The sequence below is a fragment of the Leuciscus leuciscus genome, assembly GCF_965113295.1.
Source record: "Leuciscus leuciscus genome assembly, chromosome: 13".
Classification (NCBI taxonomy): Eukaryota; Metazoa; Chordata; class Actinopteri; order Cypriniformes; family Leuciscidae; genus Leuciscus; species Leuciscus leuciscus.
In genome coordinates this window covers 34261170-34278414 of record NC_138737.1, presented here as the reverse complement: position 1 = coordinate 34278414, position 17245 = coordinate 34261170, and the positions used below count along the sequence as shown (strand labels likewise).

The 17245-nt window shown below is 37.8% G+C and overlaps 1 long non-coding RNA gene across 1 annotated transcript; it reads left to right on the top strand.

Annotated features, from left to right (window-relative positions):
- The first annotated feature begins 243 nt into the window (after window positions 1–243).
- Window positions 244–15887, top strand: LOC309513097. Its single transcript, XR_014211297.1, has 5 exons — window positions 244–492; window positions 1222–1278; window positions 1366–1456; window positions 2695–2749; window positions 15498–15887. It is a non-coding gene; the product is annotated as an uncharacterized lncRNA (long non-coding RNA).
- Window positions 15888–17245: the final 1358 nt, after the last annotated feature.

Sequence of the window (17245 nt, the reverse complement as noted above, 5' to 3'; positions counted from 1 at the left end):
AATTTCTTTCTTTTGCTGAACAGAAAGGAAGATATCTAGAAGAATGTGAGTAACCAGACAGTTTTAGATACCATTGACTTCCATTGTAAGAAAAATATATACTATGGAAGTCAATGGTATCTAAAACTGTCTGGGTACTGATATTCTTCTAGATATCTTCCTTTCTGTTCAGCAAAAGAAAGAAATTCATACAGGTTTGAAACAACATGAGGGTGAATATATGATGACAGAATTTTCATTTTTCGGTGGAGTATCCCTTTAAAGGGTCAGTAAGAAGCCAATATTCTAACCGGAGAGCTAAGAGCTCAAGTTAGAACTGCATGTAATAGAAACAAAATTATAAGTATAACTATCAAACATAGTATTTTGGTTATTTAACTTTAAAATATATATTTTATTGGATATATTTTATTGTATTTTGGTTAACTGGCCGGAATTTTGAAGTCGGTAGCGGAGTCCTGCCTTCAATTCAGCGTTTCTAAAGAATCACTGGTATGTGTTAATCATTTTTATAATCGACTGTATGTTATTTGTCATATATGATGTATATTGTGCTCTTCCCAAACTGATGGCCTGATCTAATTCACCAGTGCTGCCGATTTCGCACACTTTTGGGTGCTTTTGTCAATGCTGTTGTTAACTAGCGGTGTCCTGCCTATTCAATCCAGCGTTTCTAAAGAGTCACTGGTGTGTATTAACGACACACTGACGGGAATATTGTTCTTTGTGTTGTTCACTGTATCGCTTGTTTATACAAAGGGTTTGTTACCGCCGGCGCTCTCTGGAAGACTACATTACCCATCACTGCCTAGAACTACAGCAAACTACGTCAACTCAAATAGCTCAAAATACACACCAGGTTTGGTTTTTTTTTCTTTTTTTCCGTGGTGACTCTCCCTGCATTCCAAATGGCATAATGTTATGTATTTTATATATTGTGAATACATTTATTATAAATTCATTCATTAATAAATGATTTAAGTAATAATTGATGTGCTATATTATACATTTTTGAAGTAGAAATCCATTTTGAAAGTTCAAAACACTGATAATTACAATAACTAGGTTTCCTGAAATAAATATTGTTTAAATATTGCTTAGGTACAAAGACTTGGACTTGGCCTTTAGGGACTTGTGAACATGTCTGGTATTTATCATTTTTATAATCAACTGTATGTTTTGTCATATCAAATGAGATGTTTGCTCATTATGTATTTACAGTAGTTGAGGAGTTCAGAGAGAGATGGCCTGCCGACTGCACCTTTTCTAAAGGATGAGGTAAACCATTTAATAGCAACTGTCAATATTAATAATTATTCTAATTATTATTTCTAAATATCTTCAAATGCATCATATTTTTGCCAGCGATGAAGATCTTTATTAGTTGAACATCTTCGTATGCTGTCTGTGAATGAATGATTCCACAGGACGATATATTCGATTTCATTTCACTCAGGTAATACATTTTACAACCAAACAGATTATTACGCTACGATAGCACTACTAGAAAGTATGACATTACCCGTTTTTTGGACATATACATTAACTTATACATTAAATAAGCTACCATTGTTCATAGTTTATGAACACCCGCCGTCCCGCGGTAGTTTGTGTGTATTGTTGCGCAGTGGCATGCGAACTCGACTTGAAAACGAATGCCTTTGCCTGCCGTAGACACAGTTAACCAGTTTAAACATGCTTGCAGAAATATACATTTGATTATATTTTGGAGAACAGACAGAAGAAGATCCGTCGATGTTTTTTTGTGTTCAGATGTTCAGTAGCAGTCATGAGCGCGAGCACATGTGAAGAGTTTTAACTCTTTCTTCTCTGTGTCAATTACATGCCTTTGAATGCAACACTCTGCAGATTCACTTTATTTCTACATGTCTAATAATCCAAATGTAGTTGTATAAGTTACTATTATACAAACCAAAGGACAGGCAATGATTTTCGGGCTACAGATGGCAGAAATAATGCTTGTCTCTTCTGTTTTTTGTTGCAAAGATAGCCTATCTACTTATGATAATAATAGTCATTTAAATAAAAAAATATATAATTTTATATATATGACGACGTCAGATGCAAAAGCCTCTAAGTACCATCTGAAATTTTCTACTAAAAGAGCATTTTTATCAAGCTTGTATGTTTATGTTCAGTTATTTCACTTAAATGGCAATGAAAAGTACCTAGTAATTGTCATTAAAGTGAAATTACTGAACTTAAATATACAAGCTCGATAAAAATGCTTGTTTTAGAAGAAAGTTTCAGATGGCACTCAGAGGCTTTTGCATCTGAAGTCTTCATATATAGATATAGAGATAGATAGATAGATAGATAGATAGATAGATAGATATTATTACTTTTACTTTTGAGTAAATATTTCTATAAGTACTTGTACTTTTACTTGAGTACAGTTTTTGGATACTCTACCCACCTCTGGTTAATTGATGCACATGATGTTGTATAACGTTAATGGTCGCCGAATATAACCACAAAATGGCGTTAACTGTTATCTACATCACAAGAGAAATGGACGAATCAGTCATATAAAAAAGTTATTCAGTAAATCGCTTTGGACAAAAGCGTCTGCTTTGGCCTGTTAAATAACATAGATAATAGATGGACAATAACAAATGTCACCCATAACATCTATAACTAATGGTTGCCCTTTTCATTTTTCTTTCCTCATAGGTTCAAATACTAATAGCTGGACTGAAGTGGCACTACACCATGCCTAACAACAAAGGTAAGCCATGTAGCTATAGTGTAATTTAGATTAAAGTCAAATATTGAAAGCAACACAATGACCGTAAGAGAGAATAAAATAATAAATTACCCTTGTGTAATACCTATACTGTCATATTATTATTTCAATGAACAGATAAGAGCAATTAATTTGTGTTTTATTGTATATCTGCATTAGGGGTGTCCCCGACTATGGATTTTCATAGTCGAATCAGAATCGTCAAGTCTTGCCTATAGTCGACTAATAGTCGAATCATGTGTGTGGGGGCGGGGCTTTAACATTTCAAAGCCGCGATGTACAGAAAATCACACAAAGATATAGAAGAAAATGTATAAAAACATTTTGGATCAATAAAACTAAGAAATAACATTAATAACTCCAGAAAGGCCACACTGCAGACAGGATTTGCATTTCACATGCAAAAAAAAATATTTAATCGGCTAAATTACCTGTGCGAGCAGGCTCTAAGTACAGCACAACATCGATGCACCGAAAAAATAAACAATTAATTAAATATGAACAGAATATACCTTTCTAATAAATAAAAATACAAAACGAAATAAATCAGAATCAAATCAGAATCAAGTCACAATATGAGGAGCAAATGTGTGCAAAATGCCTAAAGTGCAGGGGAACATAATATTCAAAACACAAGCCACAAATAGTTAGATTAGATAACCCTGACAGATCAATAAATACAATTAAAATTAAAGCTGCAAGCAGCATTTATCGGGGTTCAAGCATTTAAGGCCTTTAAGCACAAAAGCATCAAAAGTTATTAAGTTTTATTTAGCAAGCATGTAACCACTGACATAATAGATGGAAAAGACCATTTACAGCAAATACAGGCAATGTACCATAGGAAATATATTGTTTTAAAGCTTTTTATAGCACTTATAGTGCCATCTATGGACCGATCTCCATAAAATAGTTTACTGTGACCTCAAATTGAACCCATACACATGTGTACTGAGTTTGGTGAAGATATATCATTTACTTCTTGAGTTATAGCCATTTTAGTAAAATAGGCTCCTCCCACAATAATTCACCACATTCTAGTATTATTTACTATGATTCTAGCATGATTTACATAGTTTACCATGATTTTATCTTAGTTTACCTTGATTTACCATATTCTAGCATGATTTACCATGATATACTACATTCTAGTATGATTTACCATTGTTTACTGTGATTCTAGCATGGTTTACCATAGTTTATCATGATTTATCATAGTTTACCATGATTTACCCTGTTCTAGCATGATTTACCATGATATACCACATTCTAACATGATTTACCATAGTTTATCATGGTTTACCATGATTTACCCTTTTCTAGCATAGTTTACCATGATTTACCACGTTCTAGAATGATTTGCCAGGATTCTAGCATGGTTTACCTTGATACACCACATTATAGTATTATTTACTATGATTTACCATGTTTCTAGCAATTATGTGAAGTGTCAGTGCAAATGAAGTGATAAACACTGACAAAATCTGATTGTGTTATGATAGTTATTGTTATATAAGTGATTTTTAGAGTCTAAATATGAATGTGAGCACATGTGAAAAGACTTCATTAATAAGTAGAATGGCCAGCAGAGGGCAGAAGAAGACCACTTATTGGCTCAGTTTCACTTTAAACTTCATGATTTTCACCTGTTTTCTGGACTAAAGCAAACCAGTTTTTCCATGTTAACTCAATAATGCATGCTTACACACACACACACACACACACACACACACACACACACACACACAGAGAAATAAACATACACAAATACAAATATGTTTTTAATGTTTTGGAATATGTTATTGAGAAAATATATGTATTGGTCTATTAGAATTCCTTTGTGATCTAATAATATAAAAAAGAAAAGAAAAAAAAAGAAAAAAAGATTGCTTTTTAAAGCATTTGTTTGTTTCCCAATACTGAAAACTAATGAAAAGGTCATGCGTAATCCTGCTGCTCCCTCTAGTGGACAGTGGTATTACAGCTTCCATCTTACAGTTGAAGTGTTTGAATGAATTAATGAATGGGAATTTGGTTTTTCACTTATATCTCGGGAACCAGAAGGCGAAAAATTCTGAAACTCAGAGCATAGATAGTGCTTGAGGAGCCCTGTTGAATGAGACCATCAATTACTTACTATGATTTACCATGTTTCTAGCGTGATTTACCACATTACTAGCAATTATGTGAAGTGTCAGTGCAAATGAAGTGATAAACACTGACAAAATATGATTGTGTTATAATAGTTATTGTAATATAAGTGTTTTCCATGTTAACTCAATAATGCATGCTTACACACACACACACAAATATGTTTTCAATGTCTTTAGGATGTGTTATTGTGAAAAAAAATATTTTAATGGTCTAACCATTTCATATATTTCATTGTGATCTATATTATCAGTCCAATAATAAATAAAAAAATAGCTTTAACCATTTGTTTGTTGGCCAAAGCTGAAAGCTGATAAAAAGATTAATACTATGTGTAATACTGCTGCTCCCTCTAGTTGACAACAGTGGAATTACAGCCTCCATCTTACAGTTGAAGTGTTTGAATGAATGAATGGGAATTTGGTTTTTCACTTATATCTCGGGAACCAGAAGGCGAAAAATTCTGAACCTCAGAGCATAGATAGTGTTTGAGGAGCCCTGTTCAATGAGACCATCGCGGTGTTTTTGGGCGATTTAGTTCGGGAGTTATGACTGTTCAAAGGCATGTCTTTTGAGGCTTTTATCTCTGGAATGCCCAGGGCAAATTACACCAGATTTGAATCGAAGCTAGCCAAGGACAGGCCCTTTCCAACGAGCTCTCACACAAGGTTCAGGGTGGTCTGGGTCGGGAGCTACGGCCGTTCAAAGTCGGGGGTCTCGCGGTCTACCGATCGCCGGGGGGCGCGCTCCCGAGGCCCGCGATGACACGTTTCGATCAAGAGCGTGGAGAGGACCTTACCATCAAAATTTGAGCGCGCAACGACTTTCCGTTTTCGAGTTATGAGTGAATTTGTACTGGGGGGCGTGGCCTAAATGCCGTTTTACTTTCGTTTTCATGTTAAATGTTAAAATAATGATTTTATAAAGTCTAAATATGAATTATATAACAATATTAGGGAGTAGTATGATGAAATGACAGCAGGGGGCAGTAAAATACCACTTATTGGCTTAATATGGTATTCATTTTAAGGCTACATATTGAAGTGACCCTATTATAGCTATCCAAATGAAGTAATTCAACTTTTTCTGACAATTATTGATCTAGTGAGTCCAGAGAATTGTATTGCACTAGTTTTTAACATTATGATATGAAAATTATCTGATCACATATGGAAAAGACCATTTACAGCAATACAGGCAGTTTACCATAGGAAATATATGATTTTAAAGCTTTTTAACAGTTATAGTGCCACCTATGGTCTGATCTCCATAAAAATTTCCATGCTTCTTTAGCATGTTATGTCACATATGCTCATCAATTTTCGTGAAGTTCTGAGTTTTTATTTGTGATTTATAGGCTTTTGAGTGTATTTTGGCACACCCATTTTATAAATGACCCTATTACAGCCACCCAAATGCAAAAGTTCAACTTTTTTTTGATAATTATTGATCTAGAGAGTCCAGAGAATTGTCCTAGACTGGTCTGGTTCTGATCGGGCGAAAAACCTAGGACTAGTTCGCAAAAGTAGGTTTTTAACATATTCATGAATATTTAATGAACTGTTTGATTGACAGCAATGGTTCTTGAGGCAAAGTTGTTCAGCATGAGCAGATCTATCAGATTATATGCATTTTGTGACAATAAGTGTAACACCACGTGATTACAGAGCCTTAAAACTCGTTAGCGCCAACTAGTGGCCGATTTCTTTCAAAATTCTTACAGACCTCTAGGGGCTTGAGCCGAACATGCCCACCGAGTTTCGTTCCGATCAGACTTCGTTAATAGGTGCTCAAACCTCATTGGCCAATGGCGGCCATGTTTTTCGAGATACGCCAATATCCTTTTAGACATACATGGCCCCTTGGGCCAAGACACTGCATACCAAATTTCAAGTCATTCGGAAAAACGGTCAGGTGTCTATACGTTTTTATTGTTTTATAGCGCCACCATGAGGCCAATCGACGCAATTTTTTTACTGTGACCCCAGACTGAACCCATACACATGTGTATCAAGTTTGGTTAAGCTATCTCATTTACTTTTTGAGTTATAGCCATTTTAGTAAAATAGGCTCCTCCCACAATGTTCATTTTATGCCCCCTAGCGACCATGAATAAAAATTTCGACTTTTTTTGACAATTATTGATCTTCAGACTCCAGAGAACATTTCTGCACTGGTTTGGTTCCGATAGGGCAAAAAACCACAGACTAGTTCGCAAAAGTAGATTTTTGACAAAATTCAAAATGGCGGAAAATCTATCATGGCGGAAATGAAATCGGAGATATACGTTTTGTTCGTCAGGCGTCCAGCTTTCCAATGATATAAGACACTTGAGTCTACGACAAACGGTCTAGGAGTTATGAGCTGTTTCGCGCTTTTGGTTGCTATAGCGCCACCTATGGGCCAATCGGGGTCATAATCTCTAAACCTCTCCTCGATTTTTGTACTACCATCTGGCAAAGTTTCAATGCTCTAGCCCTTACGGTTTGGGCTGCACAATGCGTTTTACGGCAGAAGAATAATAATAATAATTAAAGCTGCAAGCAGCATTTAGCGGGGTTCAAGCAATTAAGGCCTTTAAGGCCTTTAAGCAGAAAAGCATCAAAAGTTATTAAGTTTTATTTAGCAAGCATGTAACCACTGACATAATAGATGGAAAAGACCATTTACAGCCAATACAGGCAATGTACCATAGGAAATATATGGTTTTAAAGCTTTTTATAGGAGTTATAGTGCCATCTATGGACCGATCTCCATAAAATTGTTTACTGTGACCTCAAATTGAACCCATACACATGTGTACTGAGTTTGGTGAAGATATATCATTTACTTCTTGAGTTATAGCCATTTTAGTAAAATAGGCTCCTCCCACAATAATTTACCACATTCTAGTATTATTTACTATGATTCTAGCATGATTTACATAGTTTACCATGATTTTATCTTAGTTTACCTTGATTTACCATATTCTAGCATGATTTACCATGATATACTACATTCTAGTATGATTTACCATTGTTTACTGTGATTCTAGCATGGTTTACCATAGTTTATCATGATTTATCATAGTTTACCATGATTTACCCTGTTCTATCATGATTTACCATGATATACCACATTCTAACATGATTTACCATAGTTTACCATGGTTTACCTTGATACACCACATTATAGTATTATTTACTATGATTTACCATGTTTCTAGCAATTATGTGAAGTGTCAGTGCAAATGAAGTGATAAACACTGACAAAATCTGATTGTGTTATAATAGTTATTGTTATATAAGTGATTTTTGGAGTCTAAATATGAATGTGAGCACATGTGAAAAGACTTCATTAATAAGTAGAATGGCCAGCAGAGGGCAGAAGAAGACCACTTATTGGCTCACTTTCACTTTAAACTTCATGATTTTCACCTGTTTTCTGGACTAAAGCAAACCAGTTTTTCCATGTTAACTCAATAATGCATGCTTACACACACACACACACACACACACACACACACACACACACACACACACACACACACACACACACACACACACACACACACACACACACACACACACACACACACACACAGAAATAAACATACACAAATGCACATATGTTTTTAATGTTTTGGAATATGTTATTGAGAAAATATATTTATTGGTCTATTAGAATTCCTTTTTGATCTAATAATATAAAAAAGAAAAGAAAAAAAGATTGCTTTTTAAAGCATTTGTTTGTTTCCCAATACTGAAAACTAATGAAAAGGTCATGCGTAATCCTGCTGCTCCCTCTAGTGGACAGTGGTATTACAGCTTCCATCTTACAGTTGAAGTGTTTGAATGAATTAATGAATGGGAATTTGGTTTTTCACTTATATCTCGGGAACCAGAAGGCGAAAAATTCTGAAACTCAGAGCATAGAGAGTGCTTGAGGAGCCCTGTTGAATGAGACCATCAATTACTTACTATGATTTACCATGTTTCTAGCGTGATTTACCACATTACTAGCAATTATGTGAAGTGTCAGTGCAAATGAAGTGATAAACACTGACAAAATATGATTGTGTTATAATAGTTATTGTAATATAAGTGTTTTCCATGTTAACTCAATAATGCATGCTTACACACACACACACACACACACACACACACACAAATATGTTTTCAATGTCTTTAGGATGTGTTATTGTGAAAAAAATATTTTAATGGTCTAACCATTTCATATATTTCATTGTGATCTATATTATCAGTCCAATAATAAAAATAAAAAAATAGCTTTAACCATTTGTTTGTTGGCCAAAGCTGAAAGCTGATAAAAAGATTAAATACTATGTGTAATACTGCTGCTCCCTCTAGTTGACAACAGTGGAATTACAGCCTACATCTTACAGTTGAAGTGTTTGAATGAATGAATGGGAATTTGGTTTTTCACTTATATCTCGGGAACCAGAAGGCGAAAAATTCTGAACCTCAGAGCATAGATAGTGCTTGAGGAGCCCTGTTCAATGAGACCATCGCGGTGTTTTTGGGCGATTGGGTTCGGGAGTTATGACTGTTCAAAGGCATGTCTTTTGAGGCTTTTATCTCTGGAATGCCCAGGGCAAATTACACCACATTTGAATCGAAGCTAGCCAAGGACGGGCCCTTTCCAACGAGCTCTCACACAAGGTTCAGGGTGGTCTGGGTCGGGAGCTACGGCCGTTCAAAGTCGGGGGTCCGCGGGCTTGCGATGCGCGGGGGGGCGCGCTCCCGAGGCCCGCGACGACACGTTTCGATCAAGAGCCCGGAGAGGACCTTACCATAAAAATTTGAGCGCGCAACGACTTTCCGTTTTCGAGTTATGAGTGAATTTGTACTGGGGGGGCGTGGCCTAAATGCCGTTTTACTTTCGTTTTCATGTTAAATGTTAAAATAATGATTTTATAAAGTCTAAATATGAATTATATAACAATATTAGGGAGTAGTATGATGAAATGACAGCAGGGGGCAGTAAAATACCACTTATTGGCTTAATATGGTATTCATTTTAAGGCTACATATTGAAGTGACCCTATAGCTATCCAAATGAAGTAGTTCAACTTTTTCTGACAATTATTGATCTAGTGAGTCCAGAGAATTGTATTGCACTGGTTTTTAAGATTATTTTATAAACATTATATGATCATATGGAAAACACAATTTACAGCCAATACAGGCAATTTACCATAGGAAATATATGGTTTTAAAGCTTTTTAACAGTTATAGCGCCAACTATGGTCCGATCTTCATAAAAATTTCCATGCTTCTTTAGCATGTTATGTCACATATGCTCATCAATTTTTGTGAAGTTCTGAGTTTTCCTTTAGGATTTATAGGCTTTTGAGTGCATTTTGCCACGCCCATTTTCTTTATGACCCAATATACCCATGCGAAAAATGCAAAAGTTAAACTTTTTTTCGATAATTATTGATCTAGAGAGTCCAGAGAATTGTCCTAGACTGGTCTGGTTCCGATCGGGCGAAAAACCAGGGACTAGTTCGCAAAAGTAGGTTTTTAACATATTCATGAATAATTAATTAATGGTTTGATTGACATTAGTGGTTCTTGAGGCAAAGTTGTTGAGCATGAGCAGATCTATCAAATGATATGCATTTTATGACGATAAGTGTAACACCACGTGATTACAGAGCCAAAAAAACTCGTTAGCGCCAACTAGTGGCCGATTTCTTTCAAAATTCTTACAGACCTCTAGGGCCATGAGTCGAACATGCCCATCGAGTTTCGTTCCGATCGACGTCCGTTAACCTTGTCTTATAGGTGCTCAAACTTCATTGGCCGATGGCAGCCATGTTTTTTGAGATACACCAATGTCCTCATAGACATACATGGCACCTTGGACCAAGACACTGCATACCAATTTTCAAGTCAATCGGACTAACGGTCAGGTGGTTATGGGCCGTTTTATGTTTTTTTCATGTTATAGCGCCACCATGTGGCCATTCGCCGCGTTTTTTTTACTGTGACCTCAAATTGACCTCTTACACATTTGTACCGAGTTTGGTGAAGATACCTCATTTACTTCTGGAGTTATAGCCGTTTTAGTAAAATAGGCTCCTCCCACAACATACATTTGGGCGCCCCTTAGCGACCGTGAATGGAAATTTCAACTTTTTTTCGATAATTATTGATATTCAGACTCCAGAGAACATTTCTGCACTGGTTTGGTTCCGATCGGGCAAAAAAACAGGGACTAGTTCGCAAAAGTAGGTTTTTGACAAAATTCAAAATGGCGGAAAATCTATCATGGCGGAAATGAAATCGGAGATATACGTTTTGTTCGTCAGGCATCCAGCTTTCCAATGATATAAGACACTTGAGTCTACGACATACGGTCTAGGAGTTATGAGCAGTTTCGCGCTTTTGGTCGCTATAGCGCCACCTATGGGCCATTCGAGGTCATAATTTGATAACCTCTCCTCGATTTTTGTACTACCATATGGCAAAGTTTCAAAGTTCCAGCTCTTACGGTTTGGGCTGCACGATGCGTTTTACGGCAGAAGAAAAATAATAATAAAAATCAGGACAATTACAATAGGGTTTCAGCACTTCGTGCTTGAACCCCTAATAATAATAAAAATCAGTACAATTACAATAGGGTTTCAGCACTTCGTGCTTGAACCCCTAATCAGTACAATTACAATAGGGTTTCAGCACTTCGTGCTTGAACCCCTAATAATAAAAATCAGTACAATTACAATAGGGTTTCAGCACTTCGTGCTTGAACCCCTAATAAAGAAATTATTAAAATAACGATAGTAGCCAGAATTTTCAACTTTGTCTTTTTAAAGGAACACTCCGACTTTTTGAGACTTTAGCTTATTCACATTATCCCCCAGAGTTAGATAAGTCCATACATACCTTTTTCATTTCTGTGCGTTCTGTAAGTGTTATTTGACGCACCCACCGCTAGCCTAGCTTAGCACAAAGACTGGATGTAAATGGATAGTGTTAGCATAGTAATCCCAATAAGTGACAAAATAATTCAAACATTTTCCTATTTACATGTTGTGATCTGTATAGTCACAGCGTGTACAAAAAACAAGGCTATATGAGACAGACCATTTTTAATCGTATAAATACTGGGAACTATATTCTCACTCGGCGTAGGAGCACAGCTAGCGTTACTTGGGCGGAGTGGCTACTTGGGCGGAGTGATCAGCGCAGCACACGAGACGCCCACACGAGACACACTGTATGCAATGGCAATACTACAATTTCATTGAACTATGAATGATCATTATAACAAAATCACTTACTTGGTGGACAGCTGACCATTAGGTTCACTCGGCATGGGGCGTTTCTTCCAGTTGATCTTGTCACATTGGGAAAAAAAAACGACAACTGCCGGGTGTATTAGGGCAGAGAAATCTTCCGTGGAAGTGACGCAAATATTTTGATTGTCATCAGCCCTTGACATTGATGGCAATACCCGGTCCCATTCATTACAACAAAGACACTCGGTTTCTGTGGGCATAGGTTGGCATGTTCCACATTTACACCACCAGTCCGTGTTCGTTCTGATTCTCCCTTCGACATCAATCTGTTCGACATCTTGTCTTACAGCTTCCAAAGTTTGTAACTCCTCGTCTGTGTATTCTGGCTCAAACCTATATGGTTCGGGATCTTGGTTTGATACACAGTAAAATTCCTCTGAGTCTGACAATTCCTCAAAGTCAGCCATGATCATGAGTCACGTCTAGCGAGTTAGTCACGTTTGTTTTGTTTACGGAACCATCAACAGAACAGGGCGTCTCGTGTGCTGCGCTGATCACTCCGCCCAAGTAGCCACTCCGCCCAAGTAACGCTAGCTGTGCTCCTACGCCGAGTGAGAATATAGTTCCCAGTATTTATACGATTAAAAATGGTCTCTGTCTCATATAGCCTTGTTTTTTGTACACGCTGTGACTATACAGATCACAACATGTAAATAGGAAAATGTTTGAATTATTTTGTCACTTATTGGGATTACTATGCTAACACTATCCATTTACATCCAGTCTTTGTGCTAAGCTAGGCTAGCGGTGGGTGCGTCAAATAACACTTACAGAACGCACAGAAATGAAAAAGGTATGTATGGACTTCTCTAACTCTGGGGGATAATGTGAATAAGCTAAAGTCTCAAAAAGTCGGAGTGTTCCTTTAACTGCAGAAACAACAATAAATGCTAAACTGGAGTCGCAGTCTTTTTAGCTAAAAATGTTCACAGCATCCAAAAATCTAATTAGAACCGGCTGAAAAGTTTTGAAATCACTTGTACCCGATACCTGATCGAGAGAACAAATCCAGTCTTTCACTCTGTGTCTGTTGGAGTCTTTTGTGCGCGCGGATAAAATACGTTCTAAAACACTTAACGTGAAAAACGTTTAACGACTCAATCTCCTAAAATAGTAAAATTAAGGAAAACCATGATCGCACTTCTGCCGGCCAACGTTAACAAGTTGGTTTTCCACGGGACATTCTAAAATGCTTAAAGGTACAATATGTAAGAATTTTGCATTAAAATATCCCAAAATCTCAAGGCCAGTGTTATATATTTTGTTAAGTTGATTACTTACAATATCCCAAATGTTTCCAACTATTTTTAAATCGTGAGAAAATTGCGATTTTAACCAAGGAAACGGGGCGTTAGAGCAGGGGGGAGCTGGGAGTCGCCAGTCAATTGCGTCATATCCGCGTCACCCTCGGTTTCCGCTCGTACTGCGTGGAGTCCTGGACAAATGCGGAAGTTGTAGTTGTAGCGTCTATCAAGCTACAAACTTTAGCTTGTTTCTTGCAGTCGTTATGGGACACAATTATTCTTTACCGATTGCAGCTGGTTCTGTCGACAAAGCATGCTTAATTTTATATTTTCCAAATGTAGCATTCGGTAATAGTTATGTTTATGTAAGGAAAGTATTATTGCTTTAGATTTGTGTTTAGTTTATTGACATTGTTTATCACGTCTGGTGTTTATGGCCATGTAAATAAACATAGCATGTGTTATACATAAAGATTAATCAGTATTTTGGCAAATGATGTGGGCATGTTCGAATGTACTTTTACAACAATTGTTTAGAACATGTAAAACTGCGCAGCGTTATCACAACAATGAATTCAACAAATACAGTAACATCTATGAAGTATTAAACCTTACTTTTCTTGCGGTTAATTCATTTTAATGAAATAAAAGTGTGATGAGGTTTAAGAGTCAGGAAGGAAGAAGACGCGTCGTCGTGACTGGGACTCGTACTTTATTAAAATAAAGCAAAACAAACAAAAGCCGCGCACAACGCGCATTCACCGTGGCAACCGCGACGGCACAAAACAGTTAAAAAATGAGAGCTCGGATCCACCGGTTTTCTTCCTCTGCGTCCAATTTTCTCTCCAGTCTCTCTCTCTCGTTCCAGCGCGGCTTATAAGCGGTCTCTCCACGCCGATCACTGCAATAAGACACAGGTGCATTTGCACTTGACCTACTTGCTCGTCTCTTCTCTCTCCCATCACAGACCGCGCTGAACCACGCCCCCCTCGCCACAAAAATCATGTCATTAAACGCAACATTTATAAAAATAGAACTTAGCCTCATCATCCATGAAAATGATTTTTCGATTCCCGTCTGACTGATTTACATCCACGGTGGAGTTTAAAACGACAGTTCCCATCATTCCACGCTCCTTCACATCGTCATCAAGCTACGCCGTTGTTGTTGTTTGGAATGTAGCGCCCTCTAGCGGCAAAAATTCTTGCATATTGTACCTTTAACGTGAAAAAAGCTTTTAAAACGCTTAAAAGGCACTTTAACGTGGCTTAATGTACACAGTAGCCTACACACTTTATGTGCAGATGAACCCAGAATATGAACGCAATGCGTTCCTCCTATATTTTTTATTTGACTATTTTAGGAGATTGAGTCGTTAAACGTTTTTCACGTTAAGTGTTTTAGAATGTATTTTATCCACGCGCACAAAAGACTCCAACGGACACAGACAGAGTGAAAGACTGGTTTTCCTGATGCTAAATCCAGCCTTGGAGAATATCCTTTCTGATGGTGTACATGATCCACACTTTAGATTTTCTTATCCCAGACATTGTTAAAGATTTAAATCCTTGCCGCCAAGACGCTCCTCTGTCGGTCACGGATTGAAAGTGAAACTTAAATCTGTCACGGGGTGTTTGGATTTATTTACGCACGTTAAAAAACATTTTTTTTTTAACATTTTTATATACAGCATTATCATAATAGGCTGAATATTAACGTATTGACAGAAAACCGGTAGTTCTTAGTGAAATCAGACATTGAGCGCCCCTCATACAGCCAAAGTGGCATGATCCTCGTTTCATAACACCTCAGCGAAGATTCGAGCGTGAGATCGGTAGTCGAATCAGGCTCCTCCAATCGAAGCATCGAATCTTCGACTATTCGGGGTCACCCCTAATCTGCATATAATTTTTTTCTGTTTTGTTTGGATAGAAAGAAATCAATGGCCGACACAAGTTACTTGTGTGTGTTCAAATATGTGTACTGACAAAACAATGTTTTGATTGTGATTGCTGTATGCTATTAACAGGTCCAGTGATTTGGATCATGGGCAGCAGTTACATTCGTCGTGGGGAAGAGAGGGCCAGAGAGACCATAGGGGCCAAGGTTCACTGGTTTGGCTGGGGTGGACTTCGATGGCACGGACTCCTTCCTTTCTTCTACCGGTCCCTTAGAGGAAGAGCAGCCCCGGATGTCCTGCTGATTCACTGCGGCGGGAACGACTTACAGTAAAAAAAAAAAAATTGAACATTGTTACACGTTACATGTAGTTCATACAAAAAGAATTCTACAGTAAAAACTGCTTAAAATGTGGATTTCGTTGGAGTTGTGCCTCTACTATGATGGGATAATGTCCACTTTAACGCACCCTCCGAGACTGCCGTGAAATAGCACCGCGAATTGTGCAGAAAATGCAATAGGCGGCTCTTTGTGCATTGTGTAATGTCAAGTTCAAAAATTCATTCAAAATAATTCTACAGTAAAAACTGCATAAAATGTGGATTTCGTTAGAGTAGCAGCTCTACTATAATAGGATTCCTTTTTTTTCTTTTTCCTTTTTTCTGCACCCGATGGATAGACTCGTTTAATTTTTGCGGTCAAATTTCCAAGACAACGATTTTACACGGTCGGTTGACTGTTAAACCGCGGCACCGGCGAGTACCATCTGTAGTTAGGGGTCCCGCTAGTGGCGGCGGGGCCCTAAGCAGCCGCTTAGTTCGCTTATAGGGAGAGCCGGCTCTGAGTGTGAGCGATACACACAGAAAGTGCTGTAAACATTATTTGAACAGGAAGATGTGCACTAAAAACACCATACTATTGGGGATGGAAAAGTATTAATTTGTTCATCCTCCTCCTCACAAGAGCCCCTGATACTTTTTCAGTTTCTCGCCTTGCCAAATGATGAAGGCGTATCTTGCAGTACATGGAGGCTGCCATCTTAACCAAGGTGTGAACATGATTTTCCTCAACACTGGTCTCAAACATGTGGTCGTGCAACTCTGAAAAAATATTCTTGTCAGCACAATCACTCAGAACCTGAATTATAATGGCAGCTGTCACTCCTTTTTTCTTGAGGAAGCTTTCCTCCACTAGTATTCAGTAGTCTTTGAAAGCACCTTTCAGAGGCTTTACACACCTCCACAATGCTTGTTGGTGGATTCTGTAAGCCTCCCCTGTTCTTCAGGGCAATGAAAGCATGCATGCTGGAATCAGAACTCAGTGCAACAGAACAGGGCATGCACAAGAATTTCTCCTTCATCTTTTTCACCACATATTCAGCAATGTAATGGATAGCGGCGTCCTTGAACTCGGATATTGAATCGACATAAGGTGAGATGCTGTAGTCGTGGTCAGAATCCAGAGGGAGTGCTGGTGTGACATCAAATTGACGAGAAGCTGGACCGACTGTCACTGCCAACATGTTGGTTCCATCTTTAATGAGACGGTTCCCGGTTCCATTTTTCACTTGATGTCTCACTAGGAGGCGTTTTGTACGCAGCTTTGAACTGTCGGGCAGTAGGGTTGTTGTTGTTGTTGTTGTAGCCTCCGCGTGCCCTAACTGCAGAAAAGAACAGCTCAAGATGATCCTGACTGAGTTTGTAAGTGAGGAGATACTTACAAGGTGCATCCTGTGCTTCAACCAGCTCTTTAAAAATGTTGGAAATGCTTCTGGAGCTGGCAACAAATCCAATGGGACCCGTTTTCCTAGGACCTGCATGAAGATGTCTCCCAGAGCTATCTCTGAGCTGCAGAAGGACATTTTCAGCTCTCTCCAAC